General features: G+C 56.2%; 1 protein-coding gene across 2 annotated transcripts in view; it reads left to right on the top strand.

The window, feature by feature from the left end:
• Positions 1 to 6,679: 6,679 nt before the first annotated feature.
• Positions 6,680 to 8,070, top strand: part of GNG2 (G protein subunit gamma 2) — a 29,666-nt gene continuing 28,275 nt past the window's right edge. The window contains exon 1 of one of the 2 annotated variants that reach the window (XM_036383916.2): positions 6,680 to 6,884. The gene's annotated coding sequence lies outside the window, so the exon portion shown is untranslated. The remainder of the gene's footprint in view (positions 6,885 to 8,070) is intronic. The other variant, XM_036383914.2, reaches the window with a different exon arrangement.

Below are 8,070 nucleotides of genomic sequence, written 5' to 3'. Positions count from 1 at the left end.
GAAAAAAAAAAATTAAAAAAAAAAAAAAAAAAGAAAAAAAAGAAATCAAACTCCAGGAAAACCGAGCGAAAATCCCCGGAGCAAAATTCTTTTGTACCAATGAAGTTTGTTGTGTGCCTTTTGCAGAACGGCTGGAGGTGACAATAAAGTGACAGTTGTTTGCATCACTTTGACTCTTGGAGGTGGAAAATGCTCCCAGGCTTGAGGGGGAGATGGAGCAGGGCTGGATTTAAGGATGACCTTGCATTTATTGGGGTTCTCTGCTCCGGTGATCCCAGCTCAGGTTATGGCAGCTCCTGCCTCAGGCAGGGCAGTGGATGGGCTGAGCCTTTCAGTCCTGAGTTTTGGTGGGTTTTGGTGGTTTTTGGTGGTTTTTGTGCAAGTTTCAGCCATTTCCCAGGTTCAAGGGGGAGATGGAGCAGGGCTGGATTTAAGGGTAACCTTAAATAAATGTGTGCTCTGCTCTGGTGATCCCAGCTCAGGTTATGGCAACTCCTGCCTCAGGCAGGGCAGTGGATGGGCTGAGCCTTTGAATCCTGATTTTTGATGGGTTTTGGTGGTTTTTTTTGTGGGTTTTGGTGATTTTTTAGGAAGTTCCAACACTCTGGAGTTGGGAAGAGGTGCAGGGGGAGCTCCTGAAATAAGTGGGAGTATGGAGTGTCCATAGTGGGATGCTCAGGGGGGTTCCCAGCCTTCAGGAGCTGTGGGAGTGATGGTTTTGGGTGGTTCTCGAGGATTCTCCAGTGCCTGATGGAAGGTTTGTGCTGCCTTTCCCCTCCACAGCACCCAGGACCACCCTCCCATCTCCCACTGGTGCTAATTAAACTCAGAACATAATTGGCCAGTTATTTTCCATGTGAGTTTTGGGCCAGGTTTGCTGATCCTGGCACCTCATTCCTAAAGCCAAGGAAAACTGTGGAAGGTGCCAACACCCACAACCTTTCAGTGTCCCCATTCACTGGGAGAGCTGGGAATGCTCCCCTGGAGAGGAGAAGGCTCCAGGGAGAGCTCAGAGCCCCTGGCAGGGCCTGAAGGGGCTCCAGGAGAGCTGGAGAGGGACTGGGGACAAGGGATGGAGGGACAGGAGCCAGGGAATGGCTCCCAGTGCCAGAGGGCAGGGATGGATGGGAGATTGGGAATTGGGAATTCCTGGCTGGGCTGGGATTGCCAGAGCAGCTGTGGCTGCCCCTGGATCCCTGGAAATGTCCAAGGTGAGGTTGGAGCAGCCTGGGACAGTGGGAGATGTCCCTGCCCATGGCAGGGGTGGAATGGGATGGGATTTAAGATCCCTTCCAACCCAAACCATGCTGGGAATCCATGAAGAAGAAGAAGAAGAAGAAGAAGAAGAAGAAGATGATGATGATGATGATGATGATGATGATGATGATGAAGAAGAGCCCGTTTTCCATGGGGAAGCAGCATCAGGGAAGCCTCCAGAGTGGTTTTTCTCCCTGCAGGCTGGGGCCCTGGATCCTGGGATGGAGATGTGGGGCTGTGCCCCCACTGCTCCTCCCCATCCCCACTGCCAGGAGCACCCAGAGCCTTTTCCACAGGCTCCAGAGATAATTGCACATTCCCAGCAAATTCCCTTTGTCCTCTATAAATATCCCGCTGGCCATCGGCAGGTCCGGGGCCCTAATTGCTGATTTCTGCTCAAACCCGACATTTTTGGGGCAGGAGGGAGGAGCAGGAGGGAATGAGCCACTTCTGGGAGGGGGGACTGCATTGTCTGCTGCTAAGTATAGCCTGCAGATTTCATGCCTGGCCCATAAAACCCCGGAATTTTCCTCAAACCAGATGGGGAAGGGTCTGGAGGGGGTGAGCAGGGGAGGGAGCTCTGCCCTGCCCGTGGGCTGTGCTCAGAGGAGGCTGAACGGGAATGAATTTAACAAATCCCCCTCCCCTCTGATGCCCCGACCTCCATTCCTGCTTCATCTCAGCACGGGGGAGGTCCCCAGGGGAGGGAAAGGTCCCTGAGTTCCCATCCCTGCCCTTTTCCCTGGGATGCTCCCTGCTGCTCCAGCTGCTCCCTGCTGCCGTTCCATGGATTTAAACACCACAAAAACCAAAACAAACTCCCCTGCTCTGGGGCCATCTCTTCTCCAGGGGCTGCGCTTCCAAATGTTGCAGCTCCCATCGCAATTCCGGGCTGGATGGAGCAGTCGGAGATTTGGGATTTGTAGGGCGACCACAGGCAAAACACCAATTTTAGGGAGCAAAATGCACAATATTGGGGCTGTTTGGGGATGAATTTGGGCTGTTTTGGGCTGTTTGGGCTGTTTTGGGCTGGGTTTGGGATGTTTTGGGACTGTTTGGGGCTGTTTTGAGATGTTTTGGGATGTTTTGGGGCTGGTTTGGGCTGTTTGGGGCTGTCTTGGGCTGTTTTCATCTGGTTTTGGATGTTTTGGGCTGTTTTGGGATGTTTTGGGGCTGTTTTGGGCTGTTTTGGGATGTTTTGGGATGTTTTGGGGCTGTTTTCAGCTGGTTTGGGATATGTTGGGGCTGTTTTGGGTTGTTTTGGGGCTGTTTTCAGCTGGTTTGGGCTGTTTTGGGGCTGTTTTGGGATGTTTTGGGATGTTTTGGGCTGTTTTGGGCTGGGTTTGGGATGTTTTGGGACTGTTTGGGGCTGTTTTGAGATGTTTTGGGGCTGTTTTCAGCTGGTTTGGGCTGTTTTGGGGCTGTTTTGGGCTGGTTTGGGATGTTTTGGGCTGTTTTGGGGGTTGTGCCCCTCCCCATTTCTGCTGTGCCCCCTGCCTGGGGGACACGGGAAGTTCCTTTCATAAAACCACGGCATTCCAGTGGTATCCTTCATTTACTAATTAATTTTCCCCCCCCTCCCCTTTGCTTTCTGCTGCTGTTCAGCAGGGATGGCTGTGCCCCAGTGGGTGCCTGGCACTGCACCCTCATTTTTTACCAAAACTCCCCCAAAACAGGCAGGGCTGGGTGTGCCCACCAGCACCACCCCAGTGAGGCACCAGCGACCAACTGGTGACAATCACCAAACATCCCCCGGGGCTTTTTAGGGGATTTCTGGCACCCTGAAACCATCACTGGAGGCAGAGCTTGTGATGAGTGCAGCCCCACGGGTCCCCTGGGCTGTGCTGGGGTCACTGGGGAGGGGGGACAGGGATGCAGGGATGGCTCTGGGTGGGATTTTGGGGTGTCCCCAGGTGGGTGCCAGGGCTGCAGGAATGGCTCTGGGTGGGATTTTGGGATTTTTGGGGTGATGTGCCAGGACTGGGTGGGTTTTTGGGGTGTCCTAGGTGGGTGCCAGGGCTGCAGGGATGGCTCTGGGTGGGATTTTGGGATGTGTGGGTGATGTGCCAGGGCTGCAGGGTGGGTTTTTGGGATGTCCCAGGCTCTGGGTGGGTTTTTGGGGTGTCCCAGGTAGATGCCAGAGCTGCAGGGATGGCTCAGGTGGGTTTTGGGATGTCCCAGGGGGTGCCAGGGCTGGGTGGGGTTTTGGGATGTGGGGTGATGTCCCAGGGCTGCAGGACGAGCTCTGGGTGGGATTTTGGGGTGTGGAGGTGATGTGCCAGGGCTGCAGGGTGGGTTTTTGGGATGTCCCAGGCTCTGGGTGGGTTTTTGGGATGTCCCAGGGGGTGCCAGGGCTGGGTGGGGTTTTGGGATGTCCCAGGGCTGCAGGGACAGCTCGGGGTGGGTTTTTGGGATGTGGGGGTGATGTGCCAGGGCTGGGTGGGTTTTTGGCATGTCCCAAGTGGCTCCCAGGGCTGGGTGGGTTTTTGGGATGTGGGGTGATGTCCCAGGGCTGCAGGACGAGCTCTGGATTTTTGGGATGTCCCAGGTGGATGCCAGGGCTGCAGGGACAGCTCTGGGTGGGATTTTGGGGTGTCCCAGGGGGTGCCAGGACTGTATGACCAGCTCTGGGTGGGTTTTTGGGATGTGACAGGTGGGTGCCAGGGCTGGCTGGGTTTTTGGGATATCCTAGGTGGGTGTCAGGGCTGCAGGGACAGCTCGGGGTGGGTTTTGGGGCTGTGCCAGCCGGGTGCAGGGACAGCTCAGTGATTTTTGGGGCGATGTGCCAGGGCTGAGCTCCCCTGCGCAGGGCAGCGGAGGAAATCAGTCACGGACGGAAATCTGTCACCGGCGTTGCTGTGGAAACCGGAGGGGAAACCCGGGCGGCGACAGCGAGCGGAGCCCGGCGCGGGGAGGGGACACGGGCACGGCCCCGGGTCCCCCTGCGGCTCCCGCTCCACCCTTCGGGGATGCTCCCAAAATGAGCCCATCCCTCGGTGCTGCTGCTGCTGGTCTGGGGCTGGTCTGGGGCTGGTCTGGGCTGCCTTGTGCTGGTTTTTGGCTGGTTTGGGTTGCTTTAGGATGTTTTGGGGCTGGTTTGGGATGTTTTGGGGGTTGTGCCCCTCCCCAGTTCTGCCCCCGGGCAAAGGGCACAGCAGAAAATCATCGTGTACTTTCATAAAATCATGGAATTCCAGAGCGGTTTGGGTTGGGAGGGGCCTTAAATCCAGAAAATCATTGTGCACTTTCAGAAAATCATGGAATTCCAGAGTGGTTTGGGTTGGGAGGGGCCTTAAATCCAGAAAATCATTGTGCACTTTCAGAAAAGCATGGAATTCCAGAGTGGTTTGGGTTGGAAGGAGCTTTAAATCCAATCCCATCCCACCCCTGCCATGGCAGGGACACCTTCCACTGTCCCAGGTTGCTCCAAACCCCAATGTCCAACCTGGCCTGGAAGAATTCCAGGGATTTGGGGCAGCCGCAGCTTCTCTGGGCACCTGTGCCAGGGCCTGCCCACCCTGCCAGGGAAGGATTTCCATGAGGACACAGCTGGGCTGGGGCAGAAGGAGGAAAAAGGGAAAAGCCACCTCATAAAAACCCCATCCCTCATGCCTGCAGAACCTTCCACCTGAAATCCCCCAAACTGGGCATGTGGGCTGATATTGACTGAAAATAAAATAAAATAAAATAAAATAAAATAAAATAAAATAAAATAAAATAAAATAAAATAAAATAAAATAAAATAAAATAATAAATAAAAAAATAATAAAATAAAATACCAAAATAAAATAAAAATAAAAATAAATAAAATAAAATAAAAATAATATAAAATAAAATAAAAATAATATAAAATAAAAAATACAAAATAAAATAAGAAATAAAATAAAATTAAAAATAATACAAAATAAAATAATAATAAAATAAAATAATAATAAAATAACAAAATAAAATAAAATAAAAACCAAAATTAAAAAAAAAATAAAATAAAATAAAATAAAATAAAATAAAATAAAATAAAATAAAATAATAATACTGAGTGATCCCCCGAGCTGTGCCCTAAATGGGAACCTTGGAGTTGGAAGGGTTGGAGGGGCAGGGAGGGGTTTGGGGTGCCAGGGGGATGGGGGCTGGTGGGGAGGGAAGGGTTGGGAGGGATCCGGGGTTTTGGGGGCTCCAGGGACATGGAAGGATCCAGGCATGGGGTGTTCGGAGCAGTGCAGGGGCTGAGAGAGGGCAGGGGTGGGTTTAGGGGGGCTGCGGGGTGCAGGGATGGGTGTGTGGGGCTCAGGGGTGGTTTAGGGGTGTGGTGGGCGCAGGGGGGTGCAGGAGGGGATCGGGGGGGTATGGGGCGGGTGTAGGAACTGGGAGTGCACACGGGTGTGGGGTGGGCACGGAGCGGGTCTGGGGTGCGGGGTCGGGGCAACATGGGGTGGCCGAAGGACAAGGGGCCATCCAAGGGACAGGGACAGGGATAGGGCCAGGGACGGGGATAGGGACAGGGGCAGAGATAGGGGCAGGGACAGGGATAGGGACAGGGATAGGGACGGGGCAGGGATAGGGACAGGGATAGGGACAGGGATAGGGACAGGGACAGGGACAGGGACAGGGACGGGGTTAGGGACAGGGGCAGAGATAGGGGCAGGGACAGGGATAGGGACAGGGATAGGGACAGGGATAGGGACAGGGACAGGGATAGGGACAGGGACGGGGCAGGGATAGGGACAGGGATAGGGACAGGGATAGGGACAGGGATAGGGACAGGGACAGGGACAGGGACAGGGACAGGGATAGGGACAGGGATAGGGACAGGGACAGGGATAGGGACAGGGGCAGGGACAGGGGCATGGACAGGGGCAGGGACAGGGACAGGGATAGGGACAGGGATAGGGACAGGGACAGGAGCAGGGACAGGGATAGGGACAGGGGCAGGGATAGGGAGAGGGGCAGGGACAGGGGCAGGGACAGGGGCAGGGACGGGGGCAGGGATAGGGACAGGGATAGGGACAGGGGCAGGGATAGGGACAGTGGTAGGGACGGGGATAGGGACAGGGATAGGGACAGGGACAGGGATAGGGACAGGGATAGGGACAGGGATAGGGACGGGGCAGGGATAGGGGCAGGGATAGGGAGAGGGGCAGGGAGAGGGGCAGGGGCAGGGGCAGGGGCAGGGATAGGGGCTGGGACGGGGCAGGGATAGGGGCAGGGACAAGGACAGGGGCAGGGACAGGGAGCGGGACCTGCGCAGGGTGAGGGCAGGCAGGGAGGAGGCAGCGGGCTCTGGGCAGGAGCGATCCGCGAACGCCGGGGGAGCGCAGAGCATCGGCAGGAGGAGGAGGAGGAGGAGGAGGAGAGGAGGAGGAGGAGGAAGTCGGGGCTGAGCCGCTTCCTGTAGGCAGCGGGATGAGCGCAGACAAAGCTGGGTGGGGACTCGCCGCTCGGGGCTGCTGCTGACCACCATCCTCCTCCTCCTCCTGCTGCTGCTGCTGCTGCTGCTGCGGCCGCATCCCTCCGGCCCTCCCTCCTCCATCCATTCCTCCATCCCAGCGTCCGCCCGTCCGTCCGTCCATCCATCCCTCTGTCCGTCTGTCCGTCCCGCCGCCGCCCGCCCCGCGGGGCACCGCTTCCAGGTACGGAATGGGGGCACTGGGAGCACTGGGAGCACTGGGAGCACTGGCAGTGGAATCACTGGGAGCACTGGAAGGGCTGTTACTGGGAGCACTGGGAGCACTGGGATGGCTGGCACTGGGAGCACTGGGAGCGCTGGCAGGGCTAGCAATGGAATCACTGGGAGCACTGGGAGCACTGGGATGGCTGGCACTGGGAGCACTGGGAGCGCTGGGAGCATTGGGAGCGCTGGCAGGGCTGGCAATGGAACCACTGGGAGCACTGGGATGGCTGGCAATGGAATCACTGGGAGGGCTGTTACTGGGAGCACTGGGAGCGCTGGGAGCACTGGGAACACTGGAATGGCTGTTACTGGGAGCACTGGGAGCGCTGGGAGCGCTGGTATGGCTGTCACTGGGAGCACTGGGAGCGCTGGTATGGCTGTCACTGGGAGCACTGGGAGCGCTGGCGCAGGTGGGGCTGGGCAGGGCTGTCCCCACCCGCTGTCCCTGAGCCCCGTGGGGACCGAGCCGCTCCTAAATCAGCAGAAATCCCCCAAATCCCCCAATTCCCCGCAGCCCAGGGGAGCCCGGAGTCCCACCCTGCGGGGCTGGGGCCGAAGGTGCTTTGTGCAGCGAGCTCAGGCTCCCAACAAAGGTTGGATTTAAAGGGTTTGATCCTCCTTAATCAGCTGATTTGCCATCACAGGCGAGGCTTTCTCCGGGGATGAATGAGACGTAGTGTTCTTTCTTCCCTGATTTTTTTATCTTTTGTAATCACGGGAAGAAAGGAAGGAAGGAAGGAATGGGGAGACTTTCCCGATCCCAAATCCCTGCAGCAGCCTGTGCTGGGATCAGCCCCAGCCTGGCTTGGAGGGATTTGGGGCTGATGTCCATGCAGGTCCCTCCCCACAGCCATGCCCCTCTCCTTTCTATCCAAATCCCTGTTTTCCCAGCAGTGCTTTGGGTGAAGGATTCCCGGGAAAATCACCGGGATGATCTCGAGGAAAACTGGTCCAGGGCTGGGAGGGGGGAATCCAGCAAAAAAACTGACACAGGGAAGATTTGGAATAGGAATGAGGAGGAAATGAGGAGGAAATTCCTGGCTGGGAGGGTGGGCAGGCCCTGGCACGGGGTGCCCAGAGCAGCTGGGGCTGCCCCAAATCCCTGGAATTGTTTCAGGCCAGGTTGGACAGGGCTTGGGGAAGGT

Source organism: Molothrus ater, chromosome 6, assembly GCF_012460135.2.
Source record: "Molothrus ater isolate BHLD 08-10-18 breed brown headed cowbird chromosome 6, BPBGC_Mater_1.1, whole genome shotgun sequence".
Classification (NCBI taxonomy): Eukaryota; Metazoa; Chordata; class Aves; order Passeriformes; family Icteridae; genus Molothrus; species Molothrus ater.
The sequence above is the reverse complement of the archived record's forward strand: the minus strand, read 5'-3'. Positions and strand labels throughout refer to the sequence as shown.